The following is an 8155-nucleotide window of genomic DNA, read 5'->3' on the forward strand; positions in this document are numbered from 1 at the left end:
CCTCACCCTGTCGACGAACTGCGGGTGCCCGCGTGTCCACCTGCCGGCAGGGCCTCTCCCACTCGCGACCTCGCCCGCCGAGCCGCCAGCGCGAGCCCGTCTCCCGGCTGTCAGGGTGTCTGCCCCTCCTCCCCCCTTTCCTCACTCTGCGCCGAGCTGGCGGTGCCCGCGTGTCCACCTGTCGGCCGGGCCTCTCGCACTCGCGACCTCTGCCGCCGAGCCGCCAGCGCGCGCGCGTCGCCCGCCTGGCAGGGACTCCGCCCCTCCTCCCTCCTTCCCTCACTCTGTCGCCGAGCTGGCGGTGCCCGCGGGTCCAGCTGTCGGCAGGGCCTCTCCCACTCGCGACCTCGCCCGCCGAGCCGCCAGCACGCGCCCGTCGCCCGGTTGTCAGGGTGTCTGCCCCTCCCCCCCTTCCCTCACTCTGCCGCCGAGCTGGCGGTGCCCGCGTGTCCACCTGTCGGCCGGGCCTCTCGCACTCGCGAACTTTGGCGCCCAGCCGCCGGCGCGCGCGCGTCGCCCGCCTGGCAGGGAGTCTGCCCCTCCCCCCCCTTCCCTAACTCGGCCGCAGAGCCGCCAGGAGCCGCGGGTCGACGAGCCCGACGGGGCTCTATCCCCTCCCCCCCTTCCCTAACCCTGTCGACGAGCTGCGGGTGCCCGCGGGTCCACCTGCGGGCAGGGCCTCTCCCACTCGCGACCTCGCCCGCCGAGCCGGCAGCGCGCGCCCGTCGCCCGGCTGTCAGGCTGTCTGCCCCTCCCCCCCTCCTCCCCTAACTCGGCCGCAGAGCCGCTTGGAGCCGCGGGTCGACGAGCCCGACGGGGTTCTAGCCCCTCCCCCCCTTCCCTAACTCCCCCCCTTCCCTAACCCTGTCGACGAGCTGCGGGTGCCCGCGGGTCCACCTGCGGGCAGGGCCCCTCCCACTCGCGACCTCGCCCGCCGAGACGGCAGCGCGCGCCCGTCGCCCGGCTGTCAGGCTGTCTGCCCCTCCCCCCCTCCTCCCCTAACTCGGCCGCAGAGCCGCCAGGAGCCGCGGGTCGACGAGCCCGACGGGGTTCTATCCCCTCCCCCCCTTCCCTAACTCCCCCCCCTTCCCTAACTCTCGACGAGCTGCGGGTGCCCGCGTGTCCACCTGCGGGCAGGGCCTCTCCCACTCGCGACCTCGCCAGCCGAGGCGCCAGCGCGCGCCCGTCGCCCGGTTGTCAGGCTGTCTGCCCCTCCCCCCCTTCCCTCACTCTGCCGCCGAGCTGGCGGTGCCCGCGTGTCCACCTGTCGGCCGGGCCTCTCGCACTCGCGACCTCTGCCGCCGAGCCGCCAGCGCGCGCGCGTCGCCCGCCTGGCAGGGACTCCGCCCCTCCTCCCTCCTTCCCTCACTCTGCCGCCGAGCTGGCGGTGCCCGCGTGTCCACCTGTCGGCCGGGCCTCTCGCACTCGCGACCTATGGCGCCCAGCCGCCAGCGCGCGCGCGTCGCCCGCCTGGCAGGGACTCCGCCCCTCCTCTCTCCTTCCCTCACTCTGCCGCCGAGCTGGCGGTGCCCGCGGGTCCAGCTGTCGGCCGGGCCTCTCCCACTCGCGACCTCGCCCGCCGAGCCGCCAGCACGCGCCCGTCGCCCGGTTGTCAGGGTGTCTGCCCCTCCCCCCCTTCCCTCACTCTGCCGCCGAGCTGGCGGTGCCCGCGTGTCCACCTGTCGGCCGGGCCTCTCGCACTCGCGAACTATGGCGCCCAGCCGCCGGCGCGCGCGCGTCGCCCGCCTGGCAGGGAGTCTGCCCCTCCCCCCCCTTCCCTAACTCGGCCGCAGAGCCGCCAGGAGCCGCGGGTCGACGAGCCCGACGGGGTTCTAGCCCCTCCCCCCCTTCCCTAACTCCCCCCCTTCCCTAACCCTGTCGACGAGCTGCGGGTGCCCGAGGGTCCACCTGTCGGCCGGGCCTCTCGCACTCGCGACCTCTGCCGCCGAGACAGCAGCGCGCGCCCGTCGCCCGGCTGTCAGGCTGTCTGCCCCTCCCCCACTCCTCCCCTAACTCGGCCGCAGAGCCGCCAGGAGCCGCGGGTCGACCAGCGCGACGGGGTTCTAGCCCCTCCCCCCCTTCCCTAACTCCCCCCCTTCCCTAACCCTGACGACGAGCTGCGGGTGCCCGCGTGTCCACCTGCCGGCAGGGCCTCTCCCACTCGCGACCTCGCCCGCCGAGCCGCCAGCGCGAGCCCGTCTCCCGGCTGTCAGGGTGTCTGCCCCTCCTCCCCCCTTTCCTCACTCTGCGCCGAGCTGGCGGTGCCCGCGTGTCCACCTGTCGGCCGGGCCTCTCGCACTCGCGACCTCTGCCGCCGAGCCGCCAGCGCGCGCGCGTCGCCCGCCTGGCAGGGACTCCGCCCCTCCTCCCTCCTTCCCTCACTCTGTCGCCGAGCTGGCGGTGCCCGCGGGTCCAGCTGTCGGCAGGGCCTCTCCCACTCGCGACCTCGCCCGCCGAGCCGCCAGCACGCGCCCGTCGCCCGGTTGTCAGGGTGTCTGCCCCTCCCCCCCTTCCCTCACTCTGCCGCCGAGCTGGCGGTGCCCGCGTGTCCACCTGTCGGCCGGGCCTCTCGCACTCGCGAACTTTGGCGCCCAGCCGCCGGCGCGCGCGCGTCGCCCGCCTGGCAGGGAGTCTGCCCCTCCCCCCCCTTCCCTAACTCGGCCGCAGAGCCGCCAGGAGCCGCGGGTCGACGAGCCCGACGGGGCTCTATCCCCTCCCCCCCTTCCCTAACCCTGTCGACGAGCTGCGGGTGCCCGCGGGTCCACCTGCGGGCAGGGCCTCTCCCACTCGCGACCTCGCCCGCCGAGCCGGCAGCGCGCGCCCGTCGCCCGGCTGTCAGGCTGTCTGCCCCTCCCCCCCTCCTCCCCTAACTCGGCCGCAGAGCCGCTTGGAGCCGCGGGTCGACGAGCCCGACGGGGTTCTAGCCCCTCCCCCCCTTCCCTAACTCCCCCCCTTCCCTAACCCTGTCGACGAGCTGCGGGTGCCCGCGGGTCCACCTGCGGGCAGGGCCCCTCCCACTCGCGACCTCGCCCGCCGAGACGGCAGCGCGCGCCCGTCGCCCGGCTGTCAGGCTGTCTGCCCCTCCCCCCCTCCTCCCCTAACTCGGCCGCAGAGCCGCCAGGAGCCGCGGGTCGACGAGCCCGACGGGGTTCTATCCCCTCCCCCCCTTCCCTAACTCCCCCCCCTTCCCTAACTCTCGACGAGCTGCGGGTGCCCGCGTGTCCACCTGCGGGCAGGGCCTCTCCCACTCGCGACCTCGCCAGCCGAGGCGCCAGCGCGCGCCCGTCGCCCGGTTGTCAGGCTGTCTGCCCCTCCCCCCCTTCCCTCACTCTGCCGCCGAGCTGGCGGTGCCCGCGTGTCCACCTGTCGGCCGGGCCTCTCGCACTCGCGACCTCTGCCGCCGAGCCGCCAGCGCGCGCGCGTCGCCCGCCTGGCAGGGACTCCGCCCCTCCTCCCTCCTTCCCTCACTCTGCCGCCGAGCTGGCGGTGCCCGCGTGTCCACCTGTCGGCCGGGCCTCTCGCACTCGCGACCTATGGCGCCCAGCCGCCAGCGCGCGCGCGTCGCCCGCCTGGCAGGGACTCCGCCCCTCCTCTCTCCTTCCCTCACTCTGCCGCCGAGCTGGCGGTGCCCGCGGGTCCAGCTGTCGGCCGGGCCTCTCCCACTCGCGACCTCGCCCGCCGAGCCGCCAGCACGCGCCCGTCGCCCGGTTGTCAGGGTGTCTGCCCCTCCCCCCCTTCCCTCACTCTGCCGCCGAGCTGGCGGTGCCCGCGTGTCCACCTGTCGGCCGGGCCTCTCGCACTCGCGAACTATGGCGCCCAGCCGCCGGCGCGCGCGCGTCGCCCGCCTGGCAGGGAGTCTGCCCCTCCCCCCCCTTCCCTAACTCGGCCGCAGAGCCGCCAGGAGCCGCGGGTCGACGAGCCCGACGGGGTTCTAGCCCCTCCCCCCCTTCCCTAACTCCCCCCCTTCCCTAACCCTGTCGACGAGCTGCGGGTGCCCGAGGGTCCACCTGTCGGCCGGGCCTCTCGCACTCGCGACCTCTGCCGCCGAGACAGCAGCGCGCGCCCGTCGCCCGGCTGTCAGGCTGTCTGCCCCTCCCCCACTCCTCCCCTAACTCGGCCGCAGAGCCGCCAGGAGCCGCGGGTCGACCAGCGCGACGGGGTTCTAGCCCCTCCCCCCCTTCCCTAACTCCCCCCCTTCCCTAACCCTGACGACGAGCTGCGGGTGCCCGCGGGTCCACCTGCGGGCAGGGCCCCTCCCACTCGCGACCTCGCCCGCGGAGACGGCAGCGCGCGCCCGTCGCCCGGCTGTCAGGCTGTCTGCCCCTCCCCCACTCCTCCCCTAACTCGGCCGCAGAGCCGCCAGGAGCCGCGGGTCGACCAGCGCGACGGGGTTCTAGCCCCTCCCCCCCTTCCCTAACTCCCCCCCTTCCCTAACCCTGACGACGAGCTGCGGGTGCCCGCGGGTCCACCTGCGGGCAGGGCCCCTCCCACTCGCGACCTCGCCCGCCGAGACGGCAGCGCGCGCCCGTCGCCCGGCTGTCAGGCTGTCTGCCCCTCCCCCACTCCTCCCCTAACTCGGCCGCAGAGCCGCCAGGAGCCGCGGGTCGACGAGCCCGACGGGGCTCTATCCCCTCCCCCCCTTCCCTCACCCTGTCGACGAACTGCGGGTGCCCGCGTGTCCACCTGCCGGCAGGGCCTCTCCCACTCGCGACCTCGCCCGCCGAGCCGCCAGCGCGAGCCCGTCTCCCGGCTGTCAGGGTGTCTGCCCCTCCTCCCCCCTTTCCTCACTCTGCGCCGAGCTGGCGGTGCCCGCGTGTCCACCTGTCGGCCGGGCCTCTCGCACTCGCGACCTCTGCCGCCGAGCCGCCAGCGCGCGCGCGTCGCCCGCCTGGCAGGGACTCCGCCCCTCCTCCCTCCTTCCCTCACTCTGTCGCCGAGCTGGCGGTGCCCGCGGGTCCAGCTGTCGGCCGGGCCTCTCCCACTGGCGACCTCGCCCGCCGAGCCGCCAGCACGCGCCCGTCGCCCGGTTGTCAGGGTGTCTGCCCCTCCCCCCCTTCCCTCACTCTGCCGCCGAGCTGGCGGTGCCCGCGTATCCACCTGTCGGCCGGGCCTCTCGCACTCGCGACCTATGGCGCCCAGCCGCCAGCGCGCGCGCGTCGCCCGCCTGGCAGGGAGTCTGCCCCTCCCCCCCTTCCCTAACTCGGCCGCAGAGCCGCCAGGAGCCGCGGGTCGACGAGCCCGACGGGGCTCTATCCCCTCCCCCCCTTCCCTAACCCTGTCGACGAGCTGCGGGTGCCCGCGGGTCCACCTGCGGGCAGGGCCTCTCCCACTCGCGACCTCGCCCGCCGAGCCGGCAGCGCGCGCCCGTCGCCCGGCTGTCAGGCTGTCTGCCCCTCCCCCCCTCCTCCCCTAACTCGGCCGCAGAGCCGCCAGGAGCCGCGGGTCGACGAGTCCGAAGGGGTTCTATCCCCTCCCCCCCTTCCCTAACTCCCCCCCTTCCCTAACTCTCGACGAGCTGCGGGTGCCGGCGTGTCCACCTGCGGGCGGGGCCTCTCCCAATCGCGACCTCGCCCGCCGAGCCGCCAGCGCGCGCCCGTCGCCCGGCTGTCAGGCTGTCTGCCCCTCCCCCACTCCTCCCCTAACTCGGCCGCAGAGCCGCCAGGAGCCGCGGGTCGACGAGCCCGACGGGGTTCTATCCCCTCCCCCCCTTCCCTAACTTCCCCCCTTCCCTAACTCTCGACGAGCTGCGGGTGCCCGCGTGTCCACCTGCGGGCAGGGCCTCTCCCACTCGCGACCTCGCCAGCCGAGGCGCCAGCGCGCGCCCGTCGCCCGGTTGTCAGGCTGTCTGCCCCTCCCCCCCTTCCCTCACTCTGCCGCCGAGCTGGCGGTGCCCGCGTGTCCACCTGTCGGCCGGGCCTCTCGCACTCGCGACCTCTGCCGCCGAGCCGCCAGCGCGCGCGCGTCGCCCGCCTGGCAGGGACTCCGCCCCTCCTCCCTCCTTCCCTCACTCTGCCGCCGAGCTGGCGGTGCCCGCGTGTCCACCTGTCGGCCGGGCCTCTCGCACTCGCGACCTCTGCCGCCGAGCCGCCAGCGCGCGCGCGTCGCCCGCCTGGCAGGGACTCCGCCCCTCCTCCCTCCTTCCCTCACTCTGCCGCCGAGCTGGCGGTGCCCGCGGGTCCAGCTGTCGGCCGGGCCTCTCCCACTCGCGACCTCGCCCGCCGAGCCGCCAGCACGCGCCCGTCGCCCGGTTGTCAGGGTGTCTGCCCCTCCCCCCCCTTCCCTCACTCTGCCGCCGAGCTGGCGGTGCCCGCGTGTCCACCTGTCGGCCGGGCCTCTCGCACTCGCGACCTATGGCGCCCAGCCGCCGGCGCGCGCGCGTCGCCCGCCTGGCAGGGACTCCGCCCCTCCTCCCTCCTTCCCTCACTCTGCCGCCGAGCTGGCGGTGCCCGCGTGTCCAGCTGTCGGCCGGGCCTCTCCCACTCGCGACCTCGCCCGCCGAGCCGCCAGCGCGCGCCCGTCGCCCGGTTGTCAGGCTGTCTGCCCCTCCCCCCACTTTCCTCACTCTGCCGCCGAGCTGTCGGTGCCCGCGGGTCCACCTGCCGGCCGGGCCTCTCCCACTCGCGACCTCGCCAGCCGAGCCGCCAGCGCGCGCGCGTCGCCCAGTTGTCAGGGTCTCCGCCCCTCCCCCCCTCCTTCCCTCACTGGGCCGCAGAGCGGCCAGCGCCCGCGGGTCGAGCACCCGGACGGACCTCTCCCACTCGCGACCTCTGCCGCCGAGCTGCCGTGTTGATCCCGCTCGACCTCACCCGAGTGGGCTCTCGGCTCGCCCTGCCTTCCGGGGTTGATCTGGTCTCGGCGACCGAGCCGCCAGATCGACCCGTTCTCTTCCGTTTGCTTTTTCTTTTTCAGGTGCGTCGGGTTTGTTGGTTGCGGTTATGTGAGGGACGAGTGCGTGCTTTTGCTTTTGAGGCGCTGCTATATGAACGCGTCGTTTCAAATCCAAGTCTCTTCATTTGTGCCGTTGCTCAACGTTGCTTTTGCCGAAAGAGCCGTCGTCCGGGTCACAAAAGGGCTTTCTCCTGGCGTGCCCAAAGATGGTGACGGGGACACGGACGGGGATGCTGGCGAGTTGTTGTTCTGGGGCGTGTGCTCACACCGTCTGACGTGGGCCTGCGATCCCCCTCGGATGGGAGTGCATTCCGCTGCTCCGTGGGTGGGGAGTCAAGAATCCTTCCCGTCCCGTCCGTCCGTGCGTCCGTCATCCCTCGCCCAGGGACGTTCTCGAGAAGTGTGGGCGGATCCCGTTCTCCTGTCTGCGCCGTTGACTGAGCGGAGAAACGCGAACTAGGATGGGCTCCGTCTGGCAACGAGTCCCCGTCGGTCGCCCACTAAGCTCCTATGCTGGGGCTGGCTCACTGGATAGCTGGTTGGGGGTCGGGCGCCACCTGCCTGTCGGGCGCTTTTTCAGAGGGTCTTGGGGCGGGGCGACCACGGATGGAGCCGGCCCGGGCCGGCTAACTCTTGAATGCCTTGAGGCTGTGGAAGGAGGCGGTGTGGGAGGGGCACCTTGGGACAGAGGTCAAGGGGGCGGGGATAGGTAGCCACTTCGGCTTTTCGGTTTGGGTGGGAAATCTTGACGAAACTTAACTGGATTCGAGAAAACGGGCATTGGATCCCAAGGGAATCGACTTCCTTCTCTCTGGCCTGATCACTTCGCATGGGGGAATCTTAGTTCTCCCGCCAAGGATGTTGAAACCAAGACGTGACAGGTCACGCGGGTCCAGTCTCTCCAGTGAGGTTCAGGGGCAGAACACAAGGGTCAAAGTTCGCCTCGTGACAACGAAACCCTGCGCACCCACCCCACTCCTCCGCCACCCCACCCCCCCCCCCCCCGCGCCGGCCAAATCGGAACACTCCCTTGTCTGCCCAAGACAAGTGCTGGCCGGTGGTGGCTGAGGTGAGGGGGGCAGACTCCCGTTGCACGGGAGTGAGCTTGATCCCGGAGGTGATGAGCTCAGAAAACACAAGCAAATATTCAGAAGAATATCTGTGCACGTTGTCCTTTGCTGACTGTGTCTTTCTGTCTCTGCCCGCACCACCTACACACGCTGCCCACGCCCCCAACGCGTACACACACAGCGCACGCACTCCCGCA

General features: G+C 73.2%; 1 long non-coding RNA gene across 2 annotated transcripts in view; it reads right to left on the minus strand.

Moving 5' to 3' along the window:
* Nucleotides 1-7557, minus strand: part of LOC145534300 (uncharacterized) — a 29100-nt gene extending 21543 nt beyond the window's left edge. The window contains exon 1 of one of the 2 annotated variants that reach the window (XR_014074440.1): nucleotides 6807-7557. This is a non-coding gene — a long non-coding RNA (uncharacterized LOC145534300). Of the gene's footprint in view, nucleotides 1-6749 lie in introns of both variants that reach the window. The other variant, XR_014074441.1, reaches the window with a different exon arrangement.
* Nucleotides 7558-8155: the final 598 nt, after the last annotated feature.

This window comes from Giraffa tippelskirchi, chromosome 14 (assembly GCF_054371585.1).
Source record: "Giraffa tippelskirchi isolate mGirTip1 chromosome 14, T2T-mGirTip1v1.2.pri, whole genome shotgun sequence".
Lineage (NCBI taxonomy): Eukaryota > Metazoa > Chordata > Mammalia > Artiodactyla > Giraffidae > Giraffa > Giraffa tippelskirchi.